This window comes from Trachemys scripta, chromosome 10, assembly GCF_013100865.1.
Source record: "Trachemys scripta elegans isolate TJP31775 chromosome 10, CAS_Tse_1.0, whole genome shotgun sequence".
Lineage (NCBI taxonomy): Eukaryota > Metazoa > Chordata > Testudines > Emydidae > Trachemys > Trachemys scripta.
This window is the reverse complement of record NC_048307.1, coordinates 49570374-49586906: the sequence shown is the minus strand read 5'-3', so window position 1 is coordinate 49586906 and position 16533 is coordinate 49570374. Positions and strand designations below refer to the sequence as shown.

General features: G+C 44.0%; 1 protein-coding gene and 1 long non-coding RNA gene across 5 annotated transcripts in view; one reads left to right on the top strand and one right to left on the bottom strand.

Moving 5' to 3' along the window:
- LOC117883807 overlaps window positions 1–3448 on the top strand; it is a 48642-nt gene extending 45194 nt beyond the window's left edge. Inside the window, exons 2-3 of the long non-coding RNA XR_004647422.1 lie at window positions 2073–2158; window positions 3006–3448. This is a non-coding gene — a long non-coding RNA (uncharacterized LOC117883807). The remainder of the gene's footprint in view (window positions 1–2072; window positions 2159–3005) is intronic.
- Window positions 1–16533, bottom strand: part of PEAK1 (pseudopodium enriched atypical kinase 1) — a 212592-nt gene that overhangs the window by 63733 nt on the left and 132326 nt on the right. The gene's annotated exons all lie outside the window — the stretch shown is intronic.

Below are 16533 nucleotides of genomic sequence, written 5' to 3'. Positions count from 1 at the left end.
AATCCTTCTCAATAATCACTCTTTTTTGGCCAGTCTCATAATTCTTATCTTCCTCCCCCTCCTTCTTTACCAGATACTATTCTTTATTTTAATATACTAACTATAAATATTGGAACTAAAGATGCATAAGTAACATCCATATCTCAATCTCTCACTGCTATAGCCCTCCTCTTTTGCTTCCCTGCACTCACTTTTTGTCATTCTTTGCTGAGTTATTTAGATCTAATTTAGATCCCAATCCTATATACACCTGAGCTTATCTTTACTCATCTAGAAGTAAAGTTAAACATGTGTGTAAGTGTTTGCAGGATTGGGGTCCTAGTCTGTAAGCTCCTTAGGGAAATGACCTGTCCATTTTATCAGTGTGGCTCCTGTTAAGAGCCATGCATACCTCTGGCATTATACAAATAATATATCAATAATGACAGTGATGGAGGTGGAAGGATGGATCAGTACTGTTATTGTCATTCTAAAAGACTGAAGGAATGTTCTTGGCTGCATATGTCTCCCCAAGTAACTTGGCACTTACTAGAATAAGTCCGAAGCTTAGTTTAACAAATTAGTTAATATTTGTAAACAGCTGTGAAGATGAAAAAAACTCTATGTAAGTGCTAAACATTATTTTTATTGGCTTAAATGTTATCACACTGAAAGATAAAATATAAAATGAAGTGAGGAAGACAATGGTGGGACCACATGCAAAATTTTTAAAAAATTCAACTTTTGAAGAGTGCTACATTTCCAGTCTATCTTTGCTATCAAAAATACAAAGTACGCAAATACATCTTATATTTGTGTGTTGCGGTCTGGACACCCCACTGACCAGCAGCGGCAGTAACCGCTGCTAGGGCCCCGGGCTGGAACGCAGTGGAGTGGGTGGGCCTGCGTTCCCCCCTGCCACCCCGCTCACGGGTGGCAGGCTTCCCCCTCACCCAACGCTCGGCTGTAGGAGCCTAGGCGTACCTTGACTGTTTGCTTGCTCAGCCCCTGCAACCAAGGGCCTGAGCTATCACTGTGTGTGCCCCGCCCTGACCCAGGGCCTGGGCTCTTTGACTGTTTGCCTGCTCAGCCCCTGCAACCCGGGGCCTGAGCCATAACTGTGTGTGCCCCGCCCTGATCCAGGGCCTGGGCTCCTTGACTGTTTGCTCGCTCAGCCCTTGCACCAAAAGGCCTGAGCCATAACTGTGTGTGCCCCGCCCTGATCCAGGGCCTGGGCTCCTTAACTGTTTGCCCGCTCAGCCCCTGCAACCAAGGGCCTGAGCTATCCCTGTGTGTGCCCCGCCCTGATCCAGGGCCTGGGCTCCTTACCTGTTTGCTTGCTCAGCCCCTGCACCAGAGGGCCTGAGCCCTGAATTAACTGTTGTCGGCTCCGCCCCTGCACCAGAGGGCCGGAGCCTGGAACTAACTGTTGTCGGCTCCGCCCCTGCACCAGAGGGCCTGAGCCCCGAACTCCCGGTTGTCTGCTCAGCCCCTGCCTGAGGGCCTGAGCTAGCTGTCGGCTTTGCTCCGCCCCTGCACCAGAGGGCCGGAGCTTCTGGACTAATGGACTGCTTGTTCCCACAGTAGTGAGCCGGTGTGGCTCCCCTCCTGCCCGGAAGGGTCAAGCCCCGGCAAGGACCTATTACTGAGGCTTTGGTGGAAGACCATAGCCCCAGGGCTGTGTGAGGGACATGTGTGCTCCCCGTCCCGTGAGTGATGCATCGGTAGTCATTCTGAGTGATGGAGATTCCTGGAGAAAAGTGACTCCTGAGCAGAGGTTGAGGGAACTGTCCACCATCAGAGAGAGTCTTTGACTCTGAAGGATATGGATAGAGGCTTGTTTAGAGCGTGTATGTTTGGTCTGTAAACTGTGGCCAACCAAGCTTGGAAGCACCTCATATATAGGCGTGCATTTTTGACCACAAATGTACACGAGGCCATGTGGCCTAATAGTTGCAGGCAGTCTCATGCAGTGACCTGGGGACCGTTATGAAGTTTTGTAACCAGGAGTTTTATGGTGTTGAAACGATCGAGCGGGAGAGACCCAGTTGTTGGGTAGCAGATAAGGTGGATTTGTTTTTGTTTATTTGTAGGCCAAGGGAAAAGAAGCAAGCGACAGTAAGCTGTGTGGATCAAAGAGCTTCATCAGTGTTGAGGCTTTGAGGAGACAATCGTCGAGGTAAGGAAATATAATAACCCCGTTTCATGAGGTGGGCAGTAACCACCGCTAGGAGTTTGGAGAAAACTCAGGGGGCGGTAGATAGGCCGAAGGGCAACACACTGTATTGAAAATGTGTCAAACCGATGGTAAAATGAAGAAAACATCTGTGGGCTGGGTGAACAGTCACATGAAAATAGGCGTCCTGTAGGTCGAGGGCTGAAAACCAATCGCCCTGCTCCAGCGCTGGGATTATGGTGGTGCGGGTAACCATTTTGAACTTTTGCTTTTTGATAAATTTGTTTAGCTGCCTGAGGTCAAGGATCGGTTGCCATCCCCCCGTTTTCTTTTCTGTTAAGAAGTAATGGGAAGAGAAACCTTTCCCTCTGTGTTGTTCAGGCACGATTTCCACTGCTACCAATTGAAGGAAATGCCGTAGTTCTTGGAGGAGCAGTTGCTCATGAGAGGGGTTCCCGAAGAGGGACGGGGAGGGTGGGTGGGTGGGAGGCGGGGAGAGGAAAGGGATGGAATAGCCAACTGTGACGACCTCTAAAGCCCACTTGTCGGTGGTAATATTTCACCATTGATAGGAGAATGGGCGTAGGCGGTGACCAAAAATAGGGGCAGGCGGTGTAAGCACAAAAGTGGAAATATTGTTTTCTATGCCCTCAACCAAGGCTTCAAATTTGCTTACTGGTCGGAGGGGGTTGAGACGCTGCCAAGGAACTGGGATGGCAGCGTTAGTATCTGGGTCTCTGGCATTACTGTTGTTGCTGTTGATCGTGAGATCTATGGAATTGCTGGGTGTATGTGGGGTAGTGTGGTCGCTGGTAAGGCTGGTATCTATATTGTTGCCTTCTGGCCGTAGGGGTTGGAATTCCTAGAGACCGGAGAGTTGCCCTGGAGTCCTTCATGGAGTGGAGTATGTCATTCGTCATGGAGGTGAATAATTTTTCACCATCGAAGGGGAGATCCTTAATGGTACTCTGGACCTCCTGGGGAAAGGAAGAGGATGAGAGCCATGAACCTTGGCACATCACAACTGCTGTGGCAGTGGACCGTGCCGCAGTATTGGCCGCATCAAGGGCCAATCTTGAAGAGCAGTGTGGAAGATGATTTGTCCCTCGGAAACTATGGCTGTAAATTGTTGTTTCTTTTCTTCTGGAATGTGATCAATAAAGTCCATGAATTTATTGTAATTTTTGTGGTCATATTTTGCTAGAACGACTGTATAATTAGCAGTGCGAAATTGCAACTAGGAAGAAGCATATACCTTACGTCTGAGCAGATCTAGTTGCTTATTGTCCTTGTCGGAAGGGGTGGAGCGGGGAAACTGGTGTTTGTTCTTTTGGTTGACTGCTTCTACTACCAGCGAGTTTGGCGCTGGGTGAGAAAAAAGGAATTTCGACCCTTGGAAGGAATAAAGTACTTCCAGTCTCCTCGCTTATAGATAGGCAGGCTTGCAGCCGGAGTTTGCCATATGGCCTTGGCAGGTTCTAAAAGGGCTGCATTGATAGGTAATGCAATTCTAGAAGAAGAAGAGGGCTGCAGGATGTCTGTTAGCTCATGCTGCTGTTCAGGGACTTCCTCCAGGTTAATTCGTAGCTCATTAGCAACTCTACTTAAGAGGTCGTGAAATTTTGAGAAGTTGTCCGAAGACGTCGGGGGAAGAGGAAGCAATGCTTCATCAGGTGGAACAACTGGTTCTACTGGGTTAGAGGCAGGCCGTGATTGCTCTTGCGGTTGTGACAGGACTGCCTGGTTTCTGGAGTCGGTGGAACAGTCGTCAGGTCTCACGCCTGGCTGCAGTAGTATAACGAGTGTGGTCCCGAGTATAAGGAGCCCATGGAGCCCAATACTGCCACTGTGGTGGAAAGGGCATGGGTGGTGCCATCCAGGGTTCACGCAGCATTGGGCAGGACCCTCGGAATAGGACAAGGTAACTTTTCTATGACCTCTCTTGATTGGGGTCTGTGGACGGGAGATCCGACAAGGTGAAAATTCTCCCGGCAGCCCAGATTCCTCATCACTGGAGGAAAGCTGTGCGGACCTTGCCTGAGTGTCCGGAGAGAAGTAGATGTTAAGTAGGGATGACTGCAAGATAGGTGACACCAGCAGGTCCCTTGACTGTGTGAATTGTGGTGCCACAGCGCCTCTGTGAGGGGAGGGCTGCGCGAGAGGAATTTGTTGTGAGGAGGGGTTCCTCTGCACCCATGTCCTGAGCATTCTGTCACTGCTGGCTAGCTCAAAGCCTGACGGTGCAGGGAGAATGAGAGGAGCCCGTTGGGGGTCAGACAGGCTAGTATGCGTCGGCACCGCTGCCAAATGGTGCCATGTGAGAGGCAGGCAACTGAAAGTCTGAAGCCTCGGCACTGGAGGTTGGTGCCACAGCTGCAGGCGGGTTGAGCCTGGTGCATCATAGGTACTCAGCCGAGGGAGCGCCGGGAGGGAAGCAGTGGATCTGCCCGGAGAAGTCTTGTCCCTGAGAATACCCTTTGTGGTTGAGAGAGACTGATGCTTTTCTGAAGTTTTCTTTTGTTTCTTTGAAGCGGTGGGGCAGCGGTGTACAGCAGAGTTGGAGCCCAGGTCTGAGGCTGGTCAGAGAGATTTTTGCAGCAGGAGCAGTTTTAACCGCAGCTCCTTGTCTTTGCGTGCCCTGGATTTTAACTTGCTGCAGTGGGCACATTTTTGGGGGATGTGGGATTCCCCAAAACATTTAATACATTTAGAGTGGCCATCTGAAAGAGGGATGGCATCATTACACTTAGAGCAGTGCTCAAAACCCGGAGAGCCAGGCATGTTTTGTTTGTTTTGTTTTTGTTTTAAAGAAAAGAGAAGGGGAAAAGGGTATTTAACGATTACTGGTGAGCTAAACTAAGAGGGAAAAGAGTTGAACAAGGGAGAGAATAAATTCTCTAACGAGTCTGCTGAGCTCCGTCTCAGGCCGGGGATGGTAGAGAAGGAACTGAGGAGACCGGTCGCGCACACGTACTATTAAGGCACACTCAGTGCATGGGGCAGGCTCTGCGCGTTTGCGACCGGTACGAGTACTGCTGTCAAAATCTCTGAGCGAAGGAGCAGGGACGCACCAACACCTGGAGTGGAGCACCCACAGGGACATCTCTCTAAGAAGATGGTCTAGTTTCAGCAGTAACTATATGGTAATTTGAAGTCTCTCTCTTGAGATGGAATGACATGGTGAAGTCACTTGCTTTTTTGAGGAGACTGATTGGGGATCTGTCTCTCATCTTTTCCTTATCATGTCCCTTCTTCATGGTGGGATTATCATCAATCTTTTTCAGCTTCATGGCAGAAGCAGCAGCTTATGGGTTTGAGATATTGTAGACCCCTTGCTGACTGGATCTCTCTTAGACCTGTCAGGTGATCCCGGGGGTAGGAGGTGCCAAAGTCAATATCATGGATCTGTCTATTACAAATATCTGGGAAGCGGGCCTCCCTGGATTTCCAAGTTCTATGGGTAAAGAACTTACAAACTGCACATTTGGTAGGGATGTGCAATTCTTCCAAACAAAATAAGCTCTTTATATGCCCATCATTAATGTGCATAGCAGATAGCACCCTCACAGAAGGGGCTGTACATAAAACCAGGGAACTTAGAATTAGCCATCCCGGTACCAGGAGTACAATAACATTTTCCTGGTAAATAAAATTAAACCAAGTCTACATACTAACAAAATGCCAACAGGCATGCACACACGCACCCTCCTCCACAGAGATAGACAAAAAAGGCCAGCAGTTTGTTGAAGCAACTGACTACAAGCAGTTCCATCTGGAAGCCACAAGAAAGTGAAAGAAAGTGAGTGGCAGTTGGCCCAACTCCCTCTTTTATTGCCCTTAGTGCAGGACATGAGGACACTCAGGGAGCATGCATTGCCACAGTGGGCACTGCTGGCCAAAAGACTCCAATCTCAGGCACACATGGTGCATGCGCACTATAAGTGGAATGTGCATACAGACAATCACTCAAAGGAAAACCAATAATTTCTTTTGGCCCGATCTAATTTCACACTTCAAAAAAATCCAGAAATAAAGGATTTTATGCACAGAAAGCAAAATAAAATATAATCAAGCACAAAATCTAAAAGGAAGTTTAGCAGAAGTCTTGTGCCACTTACTTACTTTTAAGCAAAATATTCAAAGATTGCTTTATTAAGGCACAGAATTTACTTCTTTAGTTTTATAAGAGGAGAAACTGTTTTTGTTTATTTTCAAAAGCGTATGCAAGCCCATCAAATAAGCAAACCACTACACATCCCACCAAGGCACCTTAAGAAGGGAAAAGGTGAGAGATAATTACAAAGTAAATACTACTGTGGAGAAGGCTGCCTTCATGTAGATAAAATGTACAGCATAACCCAGCTTGGTTTGTGGGCAGCAAAAACATCAAGTTGAACATGGCCAGCTAGAAACCAGAGGCAACTACCTTAAAGAGCAGCCACAGAGTGACAGAATATTAGAATACAGTACTGTACATACCCATGCACAGCATTTCCCATTGCATCTTTCCACCACAAAGGTCACTGAATCTCAGGATTCTTACTTAACTGTTCCTTCTACATACAAACAGAAATGCTGTCAGTTTTTCAAATATTAAAGTGATTGCTGCTCAGGCCTGAAAATTACAATTTGATATTTATGTTTTATGTTTCATATATTTATGTGTACATACACACAGAGAGACACACATGCACTGAAAGGAAATAAGCTTGTATATTCTTGCCGCTTTTCTTTCACTGTCCTTCCTTTGCCTGGGCACTTCTTCAACCCTTTAATTTTCAGATTTCTCACTGTGCCCTGATCCAATGAGTAAGCAGCAGCTAGGTTTCAAGCTTTTAATTTTCAAGCCTGATCAGCAACCACTTAACTAGTATCTGAAAAAACTGACAGCATTTCTGTTCATATGCAGAAGAAACAGTTAAGTTGGAACCCTGGACATTCAGGGATGATTATGGCAGAAAGATGCAATAGGAAATGGTGTGCGTGGGTATGTATTATGCTGTATTCCAATATTCTATCATTTTGTGATTGCTCTTTAAGGTAGTTTGACTCTGGTTTCTAAGGGGCCATGTTTAGCTAGATGTTCTAGCTGCCCATAAACCAAGGTTACTTATATTGTACATGTTCTCTATATACACATATGAATGAGTGTGTGCATATTTTATATATACATGAAATACAGAGAAAAAGAGAAATGTAGTTGAAAATGTTAAACTACAATAAATTACTTAAAAATACCCCAACAATCATAGTCATTGCTTGTGAAAGATGCCTAACAGAATACTAAAGATTTAAGTCTCTTTATCCAGAGAACAGGTTACCATTCCTCTAATCTACAGGGATCACCAGGTGAAAGGATAACTGTTTTCATACTCATTTAAAATTTCTTCCTCTCTGCTGAGTAACAAGGTTGCATTATTATCTATTTAATAAACAAGAAGGATCCCATTGAGCTAAGTGCTCCACAAGCACATATGAAGACATGGTTCTTGTCCCCAGGAGTTTACAGTCTAAGTTCCAGTTGCAATGGAAATATTTTTGATGTCTGCCTGTCCCCTAACAATTGGACCAAGAGCACCAAATCATTTTATAGTAGCCATACCAGTTGTAATGTCAATGACATTCAGTCACTACTAACATAGGTCAAATTTGAACTAGTGTCCTAGACGTGAAAGGCTCCCATTATCAATCCTCTAAGCTTTATTGTTTTCCCCCCTCTTGTTTTCAGTAGTGTCAACTATAATAAAAACAAGTCAAGCCAAAACCCCAGTACCATGTAATTAATGAAAAGGGAACAGGAAAACCCAAAGTAGTACAGAAAGCACGGCCAAACAAACTCCAAATGGAATACTGTGACATTTTGAACTGGATAGTAGGAATGGGTAAAATGAGGAGCAAGAGACTGACAATGACTGACTCCTCCACATGATGTGCCTTTCCTTATGCTATAGGGTCTTGAGTTGTAAGGGAAAAAAGACTACAAGTTCTAGTCTTAGTTTTCCATTGACTGTTAATATTTCTGAGCGTTTCACACACCTCATTAACCAAGGCGTTACTACTGCTTCTTTACGGGAGGTAACAATCATTCATCCATTTTACAGATAAAGATAACAAAGCATGCCACAAGGTGATTTCAAGCAGACCTAGGAACAGAACTCTCATCTCTAATATGACAGATGCAACTCTCATCCACGTTGCCATCTCCTTTCAAAATTATGTTGCTTGTGTAACCCATAACGCACTGACTGCAGCTTTTTGTTCCCCACTGGTAGTTTAGCCCATGTACAGAGGTTTATGAGTCTGCGACTGCCTCAGTGCCAACAGACCTGTTCCTTCAGTACAAGTGGTAGAGGCTTGTGCCTTTTGCATACAGAGGTCCTAGGTTCAGTTCCTACAGACAACCAAAACAGTGTATCATTATACTTGGCTAGGCTGTCCCTAACCACTAGACCACACTGCTCCCATTCCTCTGGTATTTCACAAATAACTGTAACCAAAAGGCAAACTGTGTGTCATGTCTCCCTCTACAGGTTGGTGCACATAGAAGATAACAGCTGGCTTCCTTTATCAGTTACTCCTATAGCTTGAGTAGAAGAAATCTGTGCTGTGGCACCAAAGATTGTGGGTTTACATGCTATTTGATGACCCAGGTGTAAAATACATTATAAAGTTAGTGTGGGTGACTTACTGTAATTATAAAAATTATTATACATTACAAAACATTTTATTTAGAAGAGAGTTTGGATGCTGTGTTAATATGTATAATAGTTTTAGTGTTTGAATTCTGCTTAATAGGAGGCATCCCGCTAGGGATGTTTCTACATGGGGGCGGGGGGGAAATCTGCGGCAGGTCTAGGTCAGCTGACTAAGTCTCATGGGGCTTAGGCTCTAGTGCTGAAAAATTGCTGTGTAGACCTTTGGGCTGGGGTGGGAATCTGAGCTCAAGGTCTGGGACCCAGCGAAGGTGGAGAGTCCCAGATCTCAGGCTCCAGCCTGAGCTCAAATGTCTACATGGCAATTTTTAGCCCCTCAGCCTGAGCCTGAGTCAGCTGGGCCGGGCCAGTCACAGGTTTTTTATCCCTATGTAGATATACCCTTAGAATAGAGAGAGGCATTTGATTGAGAACTGAAACTCGAAACCCAGTTTTCGGGAGACTGAGAACAACGTGTGGAAGATTTTGCCTATGTGCAGATGGTGGAAGATCGTACCTTTGTAAACTCTAAAAATGTCAGATCTTAATTTAATAAACTTATCATCCCAGAAAGCAAGCCTGATCTTTGCAGGCATAACATTTGCACTTGTTTGGAGATTGGATGCCATAGGGCATTGCTAATGAGCTATCAAGCTTTTTACCTGCAGGTCACCAATTTGAATATAGCCCAGTTCAGTAGTGATTATAAATTGTTCCCTAATAGATCTTTGGTGGCTCTTCTATGAAAACAGTATTTTGAATTCAGACTTTTCTTTCAGAGATTGCCTAGAAAGATCTTCATTTTTCTTTTGTATAATCACTGGATAATTTCCTATATGTCCTAACTTCACCTCACTCTTGTTTTGGGAGCCTCAAGTGACAGAAAAAACCCCCCAATACCTCTCCACCTGTCAATTACCTCTCTCAGGACTGGATTTTTCAGGTCAAAATTAAAATAAAATCAGCCAGGTTTAAAAAACCTTTATTGTATAGTTAATGCTGGTCCACAAGCCTTAATTAGGACAGAAATGTATGCCAAATTCATTGAAAGCATTGGGACTGTGTATGAATGCAGATATGCAATACACAGAGAAAATTGTTGTCAAATCTAGTAACTGAGTATATGCAATAGCTGTTTGTCAAAAGTGCAAACTATTGTCTATGGGACAAATCATGGGTACATGCAAAGTACCTGAAACTCCCACTGAAGGTGCTCAGCCCCTTTCAGGATGTGTTACATTATAGAGTAATAGCCTGAAAATTCTATTTTTGAAAATGGAATTAAAACAACCCCCAAAAATAAAGTTTAGATGACTAAAATAACAGTGTTTTCAACTGCCTCACTAACCCACTCCAACCTCATCATCTCACTTGTAGACCCTGAACTTTAATATGACTGCTATATTATCAGGATGTGAAAATTTAAAATAAAATTAAACAAAGCTTTCTTCTGTTAGTGGAATTCTTGATTACTTCATCTTTGGCAGAGAGATTTTATCTGAGAGAGTATTTTTTGCACTTAACAATATGTGCAACATGTCGATTCCACTGTAAGTTTGCGCACGCACCTCATGCAGAGTTGTCAAAGAATTTTTTCACTTCAACGGTACCCATTGGGGAGGTCCGAGTGCCCTCTGTTGCCATGTGCCACTACATACTAGTATAGGAGGGCAGAATCACTTCTGATCCCCCCTCAGTTCCTTCCTGCCAGATAGGCTCTGAGAGAGAGGGGAAGGTGGGTAAGTTGTGGAATTGACATGTGCAACACATCTTGAAGAACTACCATTTTTTCTTCAAGTGTTTGCACATGTCCATTCCATTGTAGGTGACTCACAAACAGACAAACATGGGGGTAGGCTCTTAGTCTACCTGAACAGTGATTGTAAGACAACCCATCCAAAAGTGGTATTGTTCCTGGACTGATGGGAAATGGCATAATGTGAAGCAAAAGTGTGGACAGATAATCAAGTTGTCGTTTTACAAATATCTATGATAGGTACTTGCACCAAGAAAGCCACCAATGTTGCCTGAACTCTATGTGAATGCACCAATATCCTAGCTGGTGGGGTTATATTAGCCAACTGGTCGCATAAATGAATGCATGGAGCGATCCAGGATTAAATCCTCTGAGTAAACTCTGGTCTACCCTTAGCTCTGTCTTCAATCGCAATGAACAATTGAGGACCTCAAGGACTTAGTGTGCTCCAGATAGAAAACTAAGTCCTTTTCACATCCAGTAAATGCTCTCTTGCCTCATCTCTAGAAGTGTGAGGTTTTGGAAAGAAAGTTGACAAAGAGAATGCCTGTTAATATGAAAATCAGAGACTACCTTGGTAAGAAATTTTGGGTGAGGGTAAAGAAACTTTATCCCTATGGAAAACTATATAGGGGAGGATCTGATGATAGGACTTTTAATACTTCCACTCTTTTGGCCAATATAACATCCACTAGAAATGCTACCTTCATAGAGAGATGCAGCAGACAGGAAGTTGCAAGGGGTTCAAAAGGTAGTCCCATCAGTGCAGATGCCAAGGCAGGTTGCAATCTTGTACGTGTGGATACAATCTGACCAAACCCTTTAAGAACCTGGTGACTATGAGTAAGACTACGATTTAGTCATGTATTTTTAGTAAAAGTCATGGACAGGTCACTAGGAATAAACAAAAATTCACAGCCCATGATTTGTCCATGACTTATGCTATCGCCAATACCACACTGAATAACTGAGACTGCTGACCAGGGAAATAACCCCCTTCCTTCCCTGACGGAGCAAGGGACGCACCCATCCATGTACTTATCCGCTACACCGATACTGATTATTCATTCCATGGGTGGCGTACCCGAGCCCACTTATCCACTGATACTTTAAAAACCCTTGCACCCCAATTTGGGTCTATGCAGGTTATGCGATATGTATGTATCTTTTCACCCTTGCAAATGATACCTGTAATCCTCCATAACCAAAGCCTGACCCCAGATGTACAGTACCTTCCCTCTTAACTCATGTATATTTCATTTTAAACATTCACTTTAATAAAAAGTTTAGATCTGTACTCCTGACTATATCTTGGCTGGGGGGTGGGGCGCTGCTCTGGGGGCCCCAGGGGCCAGCGGCACCAGCTGCTCCAGCCACTCTCAGGGCCGCTCACACTCCCTGGGGCCAGCCGCACTGGCCACTGCTTGGGCGGCCCCAGGCAGTGGCCAGTGCAGCTGGCCCCAGGGCTGCTGAAGAGGAGTGCGTTGGAGGCTGCCTACTACAACACCTGCCCTTTCTCCTTGGTTGATATTGGACTTGGGGAGCAAAAACAGTGCCTGTATGGCTGCTGTGGACGAAACTGGAATCACGACAACAACTGTCATTGGCGGTAAGAAAGAACAGAGGGAAAGCAGGGGGTGGTTCTGCCTTCTTATACTAGCATGTAATGGCATGCAGTGGCATATGGCAATGGACCACCCCGATGGATACCACTGCAGGAAAAAAATTCTCCTACAACTGTGCACGAGGTGCACACATGCCTACAGTGGAACGGTCATGTGCAAGCTCTTGAAGAACACCACCCCTCTACATATATATCAGAGCTGGAGATCCAGCTTTCTCCTGATAGCCAATGGACTGTCTTGGAATGTATATTACAATCTAAAGAGCAAGCAGCATGCAGGGAGAAGGGGCGGGGGAACAGAGACACCCTTCACTTTCATAATGAGGTGTGTGCCTGTTGAAATTAAATTCACATGACTTGGTTAATGTTTGTACGGTTGAGTGAAAGAACGGACAGAGCAGATTCCTAATATTTTCCTCAGGCATTAGGTTTCAGAGAGTTCTTTAAAATAAGTAGGAATAGTCTTCTGGCAACCTAAGTGTAGACAAAACACAAAACCCCAGAAAAGACTACAAGTTGAGTGAAGGTTTTTATTTTCCAGGGCAAAGTGAAGACTGAAGAGCTATTGGGAGAGTTTGTAAAAAGAATTTTAAAACTTTGCCCCAAGTCAGTACATTCTTGATAATTCCTGGAAAGTTCGTGCTTAGTAAAAAGATACCTCTCCTGGAAGGTCTTGGGAATTCTACTGCTTTGCACATCTTTGGTTTCAGCACCTGGCCTGGAAAGAATATATATTTCCTGTCTTTATAATAAAGCTAGAAACTGAAACTAAAAGAAAAAGTGTTCACTTGATTTAAAAAAACCCTGACATTTTAAAGAAGTTCAATTTTCCAAGACAGTACACTTTCAACAGTATGTCCTAATTTAAAAAAATAAAAAGTCCATACAATTTTTAAAAGGGGAGTTCTGTATTTATCAGGTCTTTTGGGTGGGCTCAAGAATTACCCAAAATATATTTGGACCTAATGATGCCTCTCCCCTCCTTTTCTTTCTGTGCAGACATCTTTCTGCTGCCTCAAGTTTCAGTTTTGTTGGTGATGCTTCTGGTAAACACTCTCTCGCAGAGCCCAGGAAAGTGCACATATAGACTGCTCTGTGAAGAGCTAAGGCAAGTTACATAAATGACCAACAAATCAGCAAAACAGCTGTATTGCTAATCCCAAGTGTTCAAAAGTTATGCATCAGGCCGCTCAAAAATCATGAGATTGGCTTAAAGACATGAGATTTGAAGAAATAATAAACTTGCGGAGTTTACTCGCCTTCTGATATTTGAATCTCTAGGATACACTCCAGTCACGTTTTCAATCTTTTCTCCAAACCATGAGAACTAGAAACTTAATTTATTTTAAAAGAATGCTGAGATTCTCATCTAATCAAATGCCCCCAGGAGCAGGGACTTCACAAATATTGCAAGACTCTCAATAAAACTGTTAGAGTTGGCAACAATGATTTTTATTAACAAAGTGCTGTCATAAGCACAAACGAACAAACCCTTCTTTTTCTTTAATATTTCTGTTCTAGTACTAGAGGTTATTTGTAGCCATAGTATGTATGAAAGTTTCAGGCAGAAATGGGATTTTCAAATTGGTGGTGCACCTCCTTTAGGTTGTTGGGTGTTTTTTGGGGGGGATTATTAAGCTCTAAAGCATAACTTTTGAGGGTTGTGTCCCCCTTAACCCCTGTACTGCAGCTCGTGTGTGTGTGTGTGGGGGGTGGGAAGAGATGCAGACAGGGATAAGGGGGCTGAGGCTGGGGCTGGGGCCAGGAGTGGGGCCACAGCCAGGGGCGGAGGCTGGGGGCGGAGCCACAGCCAGGCCTGTGGCCAGGTGCAGCTCCACCACCAGCCTTGCCCCCAGCCTCGGCCCCAGTCCAGGAATGGAGCCATGCCGAGGCTGGGGCCAGGGCCAGGCGCAGGGCTGGGAGCCTGGGATGCAGCTGGGGATGGGACTGGAGCAAAGCTTGGGGTGGGGAAGGGCTGGGCTGGGTGGTGCTCCCTCCCCACCCCTGGGAGGGCTGACCTGCGCCCTGCTGCGCCCCCACCAGATGTTCCTCCATGCTCCTCTAGGGGGTACACCTCACATTTTGGGGACCTCTGCTCTAAAGGAAATTCCCAAAAGTCACAGTATGCAAATTACTGGGTGGTAGAAAAAAATGCTACTTGCAAATTCAGAAAAGAAAAAAAGAAAAATGAATTTTAGGGGAAAATTCATTTTAACTAGTACATCCTTTTCTTTAAAAAGTCCCCTCCCCTCATCCTCTTGTTCCCAGCCTCCATACTATCTAAGTATTTCATGTTAACAGGGAATAAGTGGCAACCTCTGGGGCCCTTATCAATGCCACATCATTCATGCTAGGAGAAATGGAAAAGAGGGTTTCCCTATGCCTGGTCAAATGCCAGGGAACAAAATTACATTCCCAAACACATAGAACTCCTTGGCTGAAGTATCATCTACTACTTTTTTCCTGTGGTGTCTCTATTCAGCTGCAAATTGAAGGCCAGGGCTCCTTCTATTCTGCAGTTTATTGACTCAGGGATGCTGGAACAATTTGTATAGTGCGGGTGCTGAAGCCATTGAACCAACCTGTAAACCCTGTATATAATGGAAACCACTTAAAGACAGACGTTTCAGGAGCACCCCAGCCCTCCTTAGTTCCAGCACCTATGTATTGACTGTAGGTTCTTATCAGTGTCATTTTTCTCCTAGTTAAGACAAGAACATGTACTGTTATGAAATGCTCAGGTACATTTTAGGGACATTGAGATCAATATATGAAGTGCAAACTTCAGACAGAAAGCTAAAAAATGTGAAGCAATAAAAGAAGAACCACAATTGACAAGTGGTTGTGTACCATATAGGATGGATTTACACTAGCACTAGATCAATAACTGGGCTAGAGAAGGAGAAAATGAGCTCTGTCCAGCAATGCTGCAACTGTTGATCTGTTGTATGTTCTTAGATTATATCTTTGTACAAATTGTTTTACAAATTATAGCTAGCAACAATACATTGTTAAAACTCAGTTACATACTCCTGGATACATGTTATTAATTGCCTTTACAGAGTATTTATGGCCTTGTCTACAGTGATGATTTTAGGCAATTCTCTCACTGTAGAATGGGAATGCCAGTTGCTAGCAATTTTATCACTGTGGCATTTAGACCAGCTCTGAATAGGGTTAGAAAGTAGAATGGTTAAAAGCGTCAGCAGCAGTCTGCATTAGCTGTTTGCTAGCAAGTGCTACCAAAGAAGGGTGTCTCATTCCTGTAGAATTCACTGAAATACGTGCTGGTATCTAAATGTATAAACACATATATTATTTATAAGGATCCATTACAGTGCTTGAAACTAATGGAAATACAAAACAAAAGGCTAAATTCTTAAATAAACCAGTGTAAATCCTGAATAATTTCATTAATTTCAAGCTTTAAACTGGTAACAATAGATATGAATCTGTCCCAAGGTTCCTGTCCTGAAGAACACTCAGTCAATAGATAAACATGTAAAGTTTAATGAATACAGATACCAGTCAGAGAAGTTGTATGTGGACATTGGTGCACATGTATTTCATTGAAGAGAGAGGCTTTTAGGAGTGATTTGTAGAAGAGATCAAATGATAATGCTTAGCAGACTGAACTGAGAACGGAGTTGTAACACCAGCTCTAACACTAACTATCTGTGGTCTTTGGCAAGTCACAACCTCTCTGTCTCAGTTTCCTCACTTGTAAAATGGAAATAACAACTTACTCCCCAGTGGTCTTATGAGACAGTCAAAAAATTTTTTGTGGGGTCTTATCTCTTCAGAGTGCTATACAAAGTGTTAAATATTATCAAAGTGCTCAGTGTGCAGTGACAGTGAAGTAGTTTGTGCAGGGGAATACCAAACCGTTTTTGCATTAGCAGTAGGATCCTACAATTGGCTTGCAGAGTGCTCTCTGGGGCCACTCAGGTGCTTTGTAGAGTACCACTTTTTAAGCCGGAGCCATTAAAATGTTTCTTACAATGCTACATTGTAAGAAAATTGGGGCAAAAGTTCTTTGTGCAATGCAGTTGGCAAATTCTTTGTCTTGCAGTTTTCTCAAAAAGAAGAACAGGAGTACTTGTGGCACCTTAGAGACTAACAAATTTATTAGAGCATAAGCTTTCGTGGACTACAGCCCACTTCTTCGGATGCATGTAGAATGGAACATATATTGAGGAGATATATATACACACATACAGAGAGCATAAACAGGTGGGAGTTGTCTTACCAACTCTGAGAGGCCAATTAATTAAGAGAAAAAAAACTTTTGAAGTGATAATCAAGC